The sequence below is a fragment of the Lactuca virosa genome, chromosome 1 (genome assembly GCF_052849685.1).
Source record: "Lactuca virosa cultivar CGN04683 chromosome 1, Lactuca_virosa_CGN04683_v6, whole genome shotgun sequence".
Classification (NCBI taxonomy): domain Eukaryota; kingdom Viridiplantae; phylum Streptophyta; class Magnoliopsida; order Asterales; family Asteraceae; genus Lactuca; species Lactuca virosa.
In genome coordinates, this window is record NC_136426.1 from 260,023,697 (window position 1) to 260,037,046 (window position 13,350).

The 13,350-nt window shown below is 38.2% G+C and overlaps 6 non-coding genes and 2 pseudogenes across 6 annotated transcripts; all 8 read left to right on the top strand.

The window, feature by feature from the left end:
• The first annotated feature begins 10,674 nt into the window (after window positions 1-10,674).
• Window positions 10,675-10,793, top strand: LOC145149996 (5S ribosomal RNA). The gene has a single exon (XR_013730828.1). It is a non-coding gene; the product is annotated as a 5S ribosomal RNA (ribosomal RNA).
• Window positions 10,794-11,026: 233 nt separating this feature from the next.
• On the top strand, window positions 11,027-11,145 carry LOC145150197 (5S ribosomal RNA). Its single transcript, XR_013731021.1, has one exon. It is a non-coding gene; the product is annotated as a 5S ribosomal RNA (ribosomal RNA).
• Window positions 11,146-11,362: 217 nt separating this feature from the next.
• On the top strand, window positions 11,363-11,481 carry LOC145151246 (5S ribosomal RNA). Its single transcript, XR_013732007.1, has one exon. It is a non-coding gene; the product is annotated as a 5S ribosomal RNA (ribosomal RNA).
• A 227-nt stretch (window positions 11,482-11,708) lies between these two features.
• Window positions 11,709-11,826, top strand: LOC145151275 (5S ribosomal RNA). The gene has a single exon (XR_013732032.1). It is a non-coding gene; the product is annotated as a 5S ribosomal RNA (ribosomal RNA).
• Window positions 11,827-12,035: 209 nt separating this feature from the next.
• On the top strand, window positions 12,036-12,153 carry LOC145151469 (5S ribosomal RNA; annotated as a pseudogene).
• Window positions 12,154-12,403: 250 nt separating this feature from the next.
• Window positions 12,404-12,521, top strand: LOC145151289 (5S ribosomal RNA). The gene has a single exon (XR_013732046.1). It is a non-coding gene; the product is annotated as a 5S ribosomal RNA (ribosomal RNA).
• Window positions 12,522-12,732: 211 nt separating this feature from the next.
• LOC145151493 (5S ribosomal RNA) lies at window positions 12,733-12,850 on the top strand (annotated as a pseudogene).
• A 231-nt stretch (window positions 12,851-13,081) lies between these two features.
• Window positions 13,082-13,200, top strand: LOC145150982 (5S ribosomal RNA). The gene has a single exon (XR_013731783.1). It is a non-coding gene; the product is annotated as a 5S ribosomal RNA (ribosomal RNA).
• Window positions 13,201-13,350: the final 150 nt, after the last annotated feature.

Sequence of the window (13,350 nt, forward strand, 5' to 3'; positions counted from 1 at the left end):
ACATAACACGGTAAGCACGAAGCTTAGTGAGTTCCCCAAAATACCACACACATCTCAGTAGCCTCTCATGGCTATACTCAGATAAGACCCTATGGTAAATGTGTCTCAGTGGAACCCTCCGGTCCCAGAACTCAGGTGGACCCTCCGGTCCTAACTCAATAAGCTCATAATACAATACTCAGCATAAATCACAGAGACATAATGCAGAATATCACAACATACAAATAAGCGCATAAGACATCTCAGTCACACAAGGATACCACCCATGGTAAGTATTGTGAGAAGACTCACCTCGGATGAAGAACAACCCCTAAAAACGCTGCTGCTGCGCACCGGCCTCTAACTCTGAGACAAACCCACAATTAACCCAATTAGGAACTAAGTCCAAACTCTCACTCATTAGGTCTAAGGGTAGACCATTAACCAGCCCCTTAATAGCCTAAAAACCATTGGGCCCACCAAGGCCCAATAATAAATGGGCTCTCCCAAGACCCAACTCTCAATCTAAATGGCAAGCCCAACTCAAGGGCCCAAAGCACAATAAAATATTTCTCTGCTCAAAGTCACTAATACACAAGCCCAAAAATCCAGGCCCAACCCTTAAGGCCCAATAATAAATTCAGCCCAAAAGCTCACAGAGAGGTTACGCGGGGGGGGGGGGGTACCTTCCTTGGTACGCTCAGCGTACACTAGAATACACGAATCTGATCGGGGACACCAACCCAGTACGCGGGGCGTACTGGAATTACGCTGGGCGTACGCCCAACTTTGCTTAGTCCATTCTCTTGGTCTTAACCAGTTATGACCTTAGCTCATTTCTCAGATCTGGACTCCCTAATAGCTCTTACTCCATAAAGTCAATGACTTTAAGCCTTTGCATGGCTGATATGGTCACAAACACACAAAACACCCACTCTCTTATCTCAAAAAGCTCATAACTCATGCATGGCTTGATACCAACGTCCAAGACCTCATTTTTATGGATCCTCTCCACTAGAAATACTCTAAAGGACAAACATTAGGCTCTGGAGTGCAACAACTCATAAAGCTTCAAGCTTTTGGACCAAAAACCCTAAAATGGACCATAACATGCACAAATAAAAAGGATGGGAAAGCTTTGAGCTTTATACCTTCAAATGATGCTCCATCCACAGAAAAGCTCAGATCCAAAGCTCGGACTCCAACTCTATTCTCTTCCATGCTCCTTCTCCATTCCAAAATCTCACAAGAACACTTACAACACTCAAAGGCTCTCAAATGCATCCACAAACTCCATGAATGAAGGTTTAGGGTTTAGGAGGGTTTGAAATCTGAGGGTGGTGGCCAGGAATGAGGCCATCTCATTCTTTATATAGGGAGACACCCAAAATTAGGGTTTTCACTTTGTGCCTAGCACGCCCAGCGTACTAGGTGGCTCCGCTTAAAAGCCACGCACATGAATACGCTAAGCGTACACACACGTATGCCTAGCGTACTTAGCTGCCACCTTTATCAAATTAAGAGACTTATTCTGCCAACACTTCAAACTTCCAACGCTTCCTTGTTATGACTCCGTTTCCAAAGAACCTCATACCCACTGAAAGGTGACGAGATGCCTTACACTTCTAGCAACTCGTCGCAACCCCGAGACTTCCTCATATCCGGGTTGCAGCCCACGAACCCTAACCACTGACGACCCGAAACAGGATCTTACACACTTATTTTATAAGTCAAACTTTAATTGATACTCACTGCTCTTGGTCCTTCTCATCAACCTTCTCACCGTGTGTATGTTCTTTCCTCCACTAAGATTTTGCTAAAATTTCCTATATGCAATGGTAAAGTTCATTCGGTAAACAAATTTCTTAACATTTTTCCTAAGTGCTCCGTTAGCAATTCTAAGCCCAAATATCAATCAAAGTCCTCTAATTCTGATGACTCAACGATTCCTAAGACCCATGACAAGGTATCAACTGAGCATACCATCGATGACATTCCTTATTCCAGAACTAGAACAAGAACTCTTAGTTCAATTTGCCAAAGTTCATTGGGTTCAGCAGTTGAAAATAAATCAAAATCTATTGTTAAATGAATGAATCTTGGAATCAAAGTTTGTTATCGATGTGGTGATGCCTCTCAGAAAGTCATCGAGTGCACTTTTGAAAAGAACTTCGTTCGCACTGACAACATCATGACTCGTAAAGATAAGTGGATCAAAAAGGGAAACTCGTTGAACTGTCTCCCTGATGATTGTTATAATATTTTTTTTCTTGATTGAGTCATTGCAAAATGAGCCAGTGTATTTTTTTGTGTATTTTTGCTTTTTTTACGTTCGTTCTTTATACTTGAAGTGTATCTGATCGATACAAACCTTCAGGTATTTCTACTAATGTGGGAATCATTCCCACACCCACTTCACTTGATAACTTTTATTCTCAAATACCCAACTTTGAGTATCGATATCTCATTCACATATACTCCATTTTGGACATACGATATATCTTTTCGAAGTTCTCACAGATTAGAACACAAACCCACTTAGATTTAATTATATATACAACATATGTATATATTTATATATGTCCAAAGTTAGTCACAATATAAATATTTATACTAAATTTCCATCAAAATGACGTCTCTCGATTTTTCTACGATGTCTACTAGACAGGGACATATTAGGAATTTTTGATAATTTCCTAGCTTTGACTTATTGGGTTAATTTGGCATCTTAACCCAACAAGTCATCACTCAATGTCTTAAAACTATGACAAATGTTGTCTTAACAGTTGCTATATTGAATTGAGTCAAAATGACAATCAAAGCCTCAAACCCCACGTCAAAGTACATTATCAAAAGTGAAAAAGTACGTTTCTATAAAACGAGTTATGCACCTAGGGTTTTTAGCTTGAATTGTTTCAACACTCAAACCCTATTTGGAACCCAAGAATATTTATGGATGCAATGCCACCCACTACCACCATGGCAACGGTGGCCGACGGTGGTCGCCACCAACCTAACGGTGGTGGTGGCGACAATATCAATTAAAGTGAGGAAGGGATAATCAAGGAAATCAAATTTTACAGACCTTTTTTAGTCAAACCAACTTAAGATAATCCTAGATGCGATCCTACTTCACTCAGTTCTACTTTTCCGGTGACTAGGAGAGGCTAACGATGGCTGCCATATCTTTTTCCGACGAGATCGATGGTGGTGGTCTTAATCGGCGCTCAACGGAGAGAAGAGGGAGAGAGAGTAGCGATTAGGGTTTTTCTTGGGGGTTGCCTTAGCTAAAATCGTCGATGCAAAGAGAAGACTCCCGCTTCTCTTTTTTTTAAACATGTTGGGCTTCTAAATTAATTACTTCATTATATATATATATATATATATATATATATATATATATATATATATATATATATATATATATATATATATATATATATATATATATATATATATATATATATATATATATATATATGAAAGAAAATATGATTAGTAAATCTAGAGCATCGAATCTAGCTCCAAACTTTACATTTCTCTTAACTAATTATTTTTAATTAGTTACTTTTACATAATTTATATTATTATTATTATTATTATTATTATTATTATTATTATTATTATTAATCCTATTTATTTAATTGCATCTCTATGAATATTCTTTTAATAAATAATTAAACGGAAAACAGGGCGTTACAACTCTCCCCCACTTGAATCAGACTTCATCCTCGAAGTTACTGTTAGAAAATAACTCTAGATACTGCACCCACATCTCTGTCTATGTCTCTCAAATCCATTTGAAACCTTTCCGATGCAGCCACTGAACTTTAATAACACAATCCATTTTTTTATGCAAAGTCTTTGTTTTCCCTCAAGAATGGCAATCGACTTCTACACTTAATTGAACTACTTGTTGATTTGTATATCATCCAGTGGAACTACTGCTACCTCACCCACCTAACACTTTCGAAGCTGAGATACATGGATGATGTTGTGGATAATCCTCAACTCATATGGAAACTCCAAAATATACAATATCTTCCGCATTCGAGAAATAATCTTATACGTACCGATGTACAAAGGCCCCAAATTACCTTCCTATGAAACTGTATCACCTTTTACCAAGGTGAAACTATCAACATGATATAGTCTCTAACCTGAAATTCCAAAATGAACACTTGATGTCCGCATAGCCCTTCTGTCCACTCTGTATGGTTACCAACAAATCATGCACCATCTGAATCAAATCATTCGTCTTAAGCCCAATATACATGCTCCCTAGTACTCAATGACCACCTTTCCCAACATATAGACGTCCTACACTTCATACTACACAATAGTTCGAATGGCGGAATCCCACTACAAGAGTGAAGCTGTTATTGTAGAAAAATCTCTACTAATGGAAGATACAAATCCCAATCATCCCCAAGTTTGAAACATGTGTTTACTCTGACCGTCTACTCATGGGTGGAACAATGTGCTAAACCGCAACTAAACATCCATATCCTCCTAGAACCTTTCCTAAAACCAAGATCTGAACCAAATATCCTTAACAGAGACTATAGAAACTAGCACCCCGTACCTGGCTATGACCCCTATCATGTAGATAAATTTTTGTTACCTCCAGTGTAGGAACAGAGAGTTGACCATAATATGTCAAATGACCCCAATTGTCCTGATCAAAAGTCTGAATCTCTCCTGAAACTCTCTTGTATTTGGCATTCTCATTCAAAATTCCACTTCCTATGCTTTTCCCAATAACTTAAACAGAGAAGTAAGTGTCCTCATTTGGAGGTATAACTCCTGATGTAGCTCACTAGCCTATTTCCTACAAAGAGCATCAATAACTACACTTACTTTACCTGGATAGTAAAGCATCTCACCTTCGAAATTCTTAACCATTTCTAGCAACATAGCCCAACACCTTGAAAAACTCCCATAACACTAAAATTTGTGTTCTGAAATTCCGATACCGACGTCATGTAAGTATCACAACACATGCAATATAGTAATCAAAGTACAAACAACCATTGCATTAATAAGTATAAGTTTTACATAAGTGTTTAAACATTACATATTCAAACATCAAAATAGATACATTATAAGACAAGAGTCGCAGTACGGTACTAGGTAGTCTTCTCAAAAGCTTCGGGAGTGTACCTGTCTACTGGATTCATGAGAATAAAAGTTATTTTGAAAGAATAGATCAGCATTTAAGCTGGTGAGTTCATAAGTATTTTATTTCAATAAAGTATACTCTAAGTTCTTGGAAAACTTTGCTGGTTCCTCCAGAAAATACTATATTTCCTGATGTGATAAAATGATAACCTCAATAGTTTCCTCTGCAATTACTTAGTTTATACTAGATATATATAACCTAATATCGAATGGACAGTTAAATGGGTGAATCTGCCCTCAGCCCACAACCAAACAAGGAACAAGAAGTAAGGCGGAGGTCACACATTTCACTGTGAATCAGATATTACTTATATATAACTCTGATGTATAAACTAAGGAATTATAAAATTAGCCACTAAAGGTCCTTTATGTTATACTAGTTTAGAGAGAGTGAATGATTAATTCCATCTAATAAGTAGTTTTAAATCCCCATAAAACCGTTCTGATAAGTAGTTTTAAATCCCCATAAAACTGTTTCCGAATAGTAGTTTTAAATCCCCATAAAACCGTTTCTGATTAGTAGTTTTAAATCCCCATAAAAACCGTTTCTGATTAGTAGTTTTAAATCCCCATAAAATCGTTTCTGAATAACTACCCTAATATTAACTTGGTTAATTAGGGTTTTAAAATGTGATAAAGTTGTAACCATGCTGGACTAGAATGAACATGACGACCTACTGGTGTCGAATATGAATATGTGACATTAGTCACCCCATGGCTGGTCTGTCTGACTGTAGCTAGCAGTCGGGATGTGGATTGTCGATCCCGTATAGATCTATACACACAATGCCCGCTCTCCCCCCAGGAGATTCTGGTTACAAGGATATAACATAGCAAGTATTGCTATGTCCAAAAAAAGTACCATCACATTTTAGTTTGAGTAAAGATTGAATTATAACCTTTTCTTGACAAAGTAATTTAGATCTCGTATACTTATCTAGAAAATAGATTTCTTGTTGTTTTCATAAATTAGTTTGTATTATTACCCCGTGATTGTTAACCCTGGTACGTTGTATTTGTACCCCTGTTAATGCAAACCCGGTATGATGTATTATTACCCCGTGATTGCTAACTCTGGTACGTTGTATTTTTACCCATAAACCCACTATGATGTATTATTACCCCGTGATTGCTAACCCTGGTACGTTGTATTTGTACCCCTGTTAATGCAAACCCGGTATGATGTATTATTACCCCGTGATTGCTAACCATGGTACGTTGTATTTGTACCCCTGTTAATGCAAACCCGGTATGATGTATTATTACCCTGTGATTGCTAACCCTGTACTTTGTATTTGTACCCCTGTTAATGCAAACCCGGTATGATGTATTATTACTTCTTTAATATATTATCCATATACTAAAAGTATTATATGTATATACTAAAAGTATTATACGTATCTTTTTCTTGATAAACTCCTTTAAGTCTTATTTATATACTTATAGAGTTACAAACATATTTAAAAGAGTTTATCGATATTTTAAAAAAAAGGGTCTATGTGATTTTGAAAAGAGTATACATGACTTTAAAGATTTTACATGACTTTTAGTCATTTTGGAAATATTTGGTAATCCTTAAAAGCATAAGGAAATCATTTGTGTGATTATTATCACATACAATTATTAACACAATTTATATTGTGTTTAACTTGTATTCCCCCCTAAAAAGCATTTAAAACCATTAAAAAGGTAGATTATAGGGGTATGAACTCACTTGATAAGTGGTGATTTGGGCATCATTTCGTTTCTATAGATGATCTTTCTCGAAGAAACCGCGAGTTTTTTATTAAAAACTGGGCTTTACGCGGGGCTTGCTTCGGGTTTTAGATATAATACCGGGGCTTTGGGGGGTTGTAAGAAAGTTTAAAGGGATGAAAAATGTGAAAAAGGGTGAAATTTGGTGTAAAAATGGTGAAGGAACCGGAGGATATCGCACCTCCTTTTATACCCTGCGAGGGTTCGGCCGAAGGGAAGAGTCAGCAGGACACGCGTCTCGCAGGCGAGGGGTGCACGTGTCCGAGCTCGGAAGATGTCACCGCGAAGCCACACGTCGGAACCGGAGTGGACCACGCTTCGGATGCGAGGAGGAGGCAACACGCGTCGGATTTTGCTTGGACCTCGCCTTCGGTCAAATCAGAAGACGACACGGGGCGGACACGGGGAAGCCTTGCATGCGACGTGACGTGGCCGAATGGTGACCATGCGAAATTTCCCGGTTTTCAATATTTTTCGATTTTTGTGCCTGAAACTTGCGAAATTCATAACTTTCGCATACGAGCTCTGTTTTCGACGTTCTTTATATGAACGCGTAGGTAAAATTATACTCTACGACTTTCGTTTAGACTTCGTCGGCTAATTTTGAATTTATTTTTAATATTATTATTTTTAACAGACCGGGACAGGAAAATCCGTTAAAAATTCATAACTTCTTCATCCGACGTTCGTTTTCGTCTGTCTTTTTACCGTTGTACTACTTTTGACGAGACCTTTGATTCTCGTTTAAGTTGTGTCGACTAAATATCGATCAATTTTTATCTCGAATTTTTAGTTGTCTACTGCTAAACCGAAACTTAGAAAAATCATAACTTCCTCATACGAAGTCAGATTTTGACGTTCTTTTTATGAAAGTTCTCGGTTTAACGTATTCTACAACTTTCATTTAGATTGTTATGGATAAAAAGCCTTTTATCGAAAATTCACATTTTATACTGAATAGTGTTTTGCCGATTTTGTCGCGGATCTTCGATTGGTCATAACTTCTTCGTTATAACTCGGATTTCAGTGTTCTTTATATTTTTCTAAACCTTGTTACAATCTCTACCACTTTGTTCATCCCAACTAAGATTATTGAACAATTTATTTTTGACCTAAATTTGACTGGTGTTACAAAAACTGATCATCATTCCTACTCCTTCAGGCATAAAACTGACTAATACCGTAATAAGGAACTCCACCACTCTCAAATGAAGTTATATCTTGATAATAACTTCCTCAACATTTCGACATGGATAAATGTTTTGACACACATCCATACAACTCTATCACTTTAGCTGTCTTCTTGACAATCAACTTTCTTACTATATGAACGAGGCATATAATATATACTAGCTAGCGATATTCCCTTGATATGCCTCACTCACACTCTTACATTGTTCCTCTTCTCACACAAGGTCTCATACCTTGCACCAAACCATGCACTATGGTACCCTCATCAATAAGTTACCGAACAATCAGACTGACTAGTATAAACACGCATACAATACCTACTAATGGTAATCTCGTAACCCACCAGTGTAGGTCTATAGACATGTAACCATCTTCCTACAGACTTGTAAGTTTCTTATTTCTTTTCCTTCCGTTCACGGCAACTCGTCGATCTTGTTATCATCCCAAACAGGCCTGTCTGGCTCACAACCAACACCTCAATGGCCTATATGTATAAAACCATCATCCCATTAACCTGAAGGAACCCAACCATCATCCCACACCCTATAACAGTAGTGGCCAAGAACAAAATGAAACATCAAACCCTAGGAACCTAGATCTATCTAGTCTTCAGACCATGCCTGAAATCTCCAAGCCTTCATCAAACAAGAACAAGCAATGGGACCTCACCATGATCCTAAGCCAGAGACTATCCTACCACCTAATACGTGAATCGATGTTGATGACTCAAAACACCTAAGAAACACTTACTTGAACAACCAGTACCCGCTAAAGCTGAACAAACCTGCGACTTTCTTGAATACATTATAGGCGGCAATGGAAAACAATTCTTGAATCGAATCATCTATATCTAGGAGTTGTCTTCTTTTTCTCTTCCTTGCATGCGTCATCTTAAAAGACTAGAGTTTTTAGGAACCTTCAGTAACTTTCTCAAGTCCTCCCTACCATACCAAGTTCTGCGCGGTTCTTAGACTGTTGCCTTGGATGGGTAACTCTCCCTCTTGCTCGGTTCATCGTGCCCTTAGGACACATTGGCTACGCACGATCCCTACTTGGATGTGCCGAGTCCTACCATGCATATCCTCAATACGTGAGGCAAACCAATAGACTCTACCAAGCCTAGTACTACCCGCATAAAAAATACATACATAGTACACACGAGCTATCGTAAGGAAATTATAACACAACATAGTGTAGTGAGGAACTCGCCTCCAAAAGTAAAGTAACCTCCAAAGCAACCAGTGACTCACTCATACCTGCTTTCCCTTCATACTTCCTACTAATAATGATTTGAGTTTTTTTAGTTAATCATTTTCCCTAATCATGCAAATAGACTCCAGGGTTAACTTTCATCTTTCTACATACAAATTAGCGTCTGTTCGGGACCTATTTTCCAACCTTAAACTCCATAGTTTTCAAAATTGTATCACATGTAGATGGATTGAGTTTTTAGCTTTAAAACTAGTAGTCGCACACCCCCATAATATTTTTCTATGATTTATGAAGAATTTTACAAAACTGCATCGCATAGCAGTTTATTCCGGACCACTCTGTGTAAATGGTCGTTTTCACCCTAGTTAGAGGCATTCCTGGCTTTCTGCCAAAACTAATGAAATGGAGTAAACTCAAATACAAAACTTTGGGCACTGGTCTAGAACCAAAATAATGTCTCGTGATTTTTCTACGATGTTTACAATACAGGGACAGATTAGGCATTTTTTATAATTTCCCAGCTTTCACTTATTGGATTAATTTGGCAACTTAACCCAATAAATCATCACTCAATGACTTCAAGCCCTGAAAAATGTTTTCTTAAAAGTAGCTATATTGAATTGAGTCAAAATAACAAACAAAGCCTTAAACCCTACATTAAAGTACATTATCAAAAGTGAAAATCTAAAGTACGTTAGGCTTCAAAATTAATTACTTCATTATATATATATATATATATATATATATATATATATATATATACTAGTTTATAACCCGTGGGAACCACAGTTTAAAAAATTAATAAAACTTTTATACAAAAAATTCAAAATTATTAATCAATTATTTTAAATAAATTATTAATTAAGAGATTTTTTTAGTTATATAAAATTATAATCATTGATTTAAATAAATATATTAAACTATATCACTTTATAATTTGTATAAATTTTATTTTAATTTTTATTTTAATGCTATTAATTTAATGTAGATAGAGTGAGAAATTTAAAATTTAAAATGAATAACCAATAGGTTGACAAGTGGCAAAAATTAATTAGGAGACATAATATGGTGATACATGGCAAAAGAAGAATAAAATATGAATTAATTAAGAGGTCTAATAAGATGACACATGTCAAAAGGAGAATAAAACTATTCTTTTATTATAATAGGATATATATATATATATATATATATATATATATATATATATATATATATATATATATATATATATATATATATATATATATATATATATATATATATATATATATATATATATATATATATATAACGGAAACAAAGGAGGTTCTGCGTCTTGTAAAACATAAAAGCAATAAGAATGGATAGTATTTCGGGTGCAATCATACCAACACTAATGCACCGGATCCCAACAGAACTCTGCAGTTAAGCGTGCTTGGGCGAGAGTAGTACTAAGATGGGTGACCCCTTGGGAAGTCCTTGTGTTGCACCCCACCCCCTTTTTTTATTGCCCGTTTGCGGTTTTGTAGATCTAACTTGCGGTTTTTTTTTGTTTTTTTTCTTTCTTGCTATTTCTATGCTCGGGTGGCCTCCATTTCATGGTTGATGGTTTTCGTATTTTTGGAACGGAGCCGATCGGTCACGTGAATCACACGCCTCGGGTACGAAAACAAAGGAGGTTTTGCGTCTTGTAAGAGATAAAAGCAATAAGCATGGATAGTATTTCGGGTGTGATCATACTAGCACTAATGCACCGGATGCCATCAGAACTCCACAGTTAAGCGTGCTTGGGCGAGAGTAGTACTTGGATGGGTGACCCCATGGGAAGTCCTCGTGTTGCACCCCTTTTTTCGTTGCCCGTTTGCGTTTTTTTAGATTTTACGTGCGGTTTTTTTTCTTTCTTCCTATTTCTATGCTCGGGTGGCCTCCATTTCATGGTTGATGGTTTTCGTATTTTTGGAACAGTGTCGATCGGTCACGTAGGACCCACGCCTCACGTAAGAAAACAAAAAAGGGTCTGCGTCTTGTAAGACATAAAAGCAATAAGCATGGATAGTATTTCGGGTGCGATTATACTATCACTAATGCACCGAATCCCATCAGAACTCCGCAGTTAAGCGTGCTTGGGCGAGAGTAGTACTAGGATAGGTGACCCCCTGGGAAGTAGTCGTGTTGCACCCTCCCCCCCCCCCCCCTTTTCGTTACCCGTTTGGTTTTTTTAGATTTTACGTGCGGTTTTTTTTTCTTTCATGCTATTTCTTTGCTCGTGTGGCCTCCGGTTCATGGTTGATAGTTATCGTATTTTTGGATCGACGTCGATCGGTTACGTGGGTCGCACGCCTCACGTACGAAAAAAGGAGGTTCTGCGTCTTGTAAGACATAAATGCAATAAGCATGGATAGTATTTCGGGTGCGATCATCTCAACACTAATGTACCGGATTCCATCAGAACTCCACAGTTAAGCGTGCTTGGGCGAGAGTAGTACCTGGATGGGTGACCCCATGGAAGTCCTCGTATTGCACCCCCTTTCTCGTTGCCCGTTTGCGTTTTTTAGATTTTACGTGTGTTTTTTTTTGTTTTTTTTCTTTCTTGCTATTTCTATACTCGGGTGGCCTCCGGTTCATGGTTGTTGGTTTTCGTATTTTTGGAACGGAGCCGATCGGTCACGTGGGTCCCACGCCTCGTGTACGAAAACAAAGGATGTTCTGCATCTTTTAAGACATAAAAGCAATAAGCATGGAGATTACCAGCAATAATGCATCGGATCCCATCAGAACTCCGCAGTTAATCATGCTTGGGCGAGAGTAGTATTAGGATGGGTGACCCCTTGGGAAGTCCTTGTGTTGCACCCCCTGGGAAGTCCTCGTGTTGCACCCTTCCCCCCCCCCCTTTGCGTTACCCATTTGGTTTTTTTAGATTTTACGTGCGATTTTTTTTCTTTCATGCTATTTCTTTGCTCGTGTGGCCTCCGGTTCATGGTTGATAGTTTTCGTATTTTTGGATCGACGTTGATCGGTTACGTGGGTCCCACGCCTCACGTACGAAAAAAAGGAGGTTCTGCGTCTTGTAAGACATAAATGCAATAAGCATGGATAGTATTTTGGGTGCGATCATCTCAACACTAATGTACCGGATTCCATCAGAACTCCACAGTTAAGCGTGCTTGGGCGAGAGTAGTACCTGGATGGGTGACCCCATGGAAGTCCTCGTATTGCACTCCCTTTTTCATTGCCCGTTTGCGTTTTTTAGATTTTACGTGCGTTTTTTTTTTGTTTTTTTTTCTTTCTTGCTATTTCTATACTCGGGTGGCCTCCGGTTCATGGTTGTTGGTTTTCGAATTTTCGGAAAGGAGCCGATCGGTCACGTGGGTCCCATGCCTCGCGTACGAAAACAAAGGAGGTTCTACATCTTTTAAGACATAAAAGCAATAAGCATGGATATTACCAGCAATAATGCACCGGATCCCATCAGAACTCCGTAGTTAGTCATGCTTGGGCGAGAGTAGCATTAGGATGGGTGACCCCCTAGGAAGTCCTTGTGTTGCACCCCCCTTTTTCGTTGCTCGTTTGCGTTTTTTTTAGATTTTACGTGCAGTTTTTTTTTGTTTTGTTTTTCTTTCTTGCTATTTATATACTCGGGTGGCCTTCGGTTCGTGATTGATGGCTTTCGTATTTTTGGAACGGAGCCGATCGGTCACGTGGGTCCCACGTCTCACGTACGAAAACAAAGGAGGTTCTGCGTCTTTTAAGACATAAAAGCAATAAGCATGGATATTATTTCGGGTGCGATCATACCAGCACTAATGCATCGGATCCTATCAGAACTCCGCAGTTAAGCGTGCTTGGGAAAGAGTAGTACTAGGATGGCTGACCCCTTGGGAAGTCCTCGTGTTGCACCCCCCTTTTTCGTTGCCCGTTTGTGTTTTTTTAGATTTTTACGTTCGGTTTTTTTGTTTGTTTTCTTTCTTGCTATTTCTATGCTCGGGTCGGCTCTGGTTCATGGTTGATGGTTTTCGTATTTTTGGAACGGAGCCGATCGGTCACATGGGT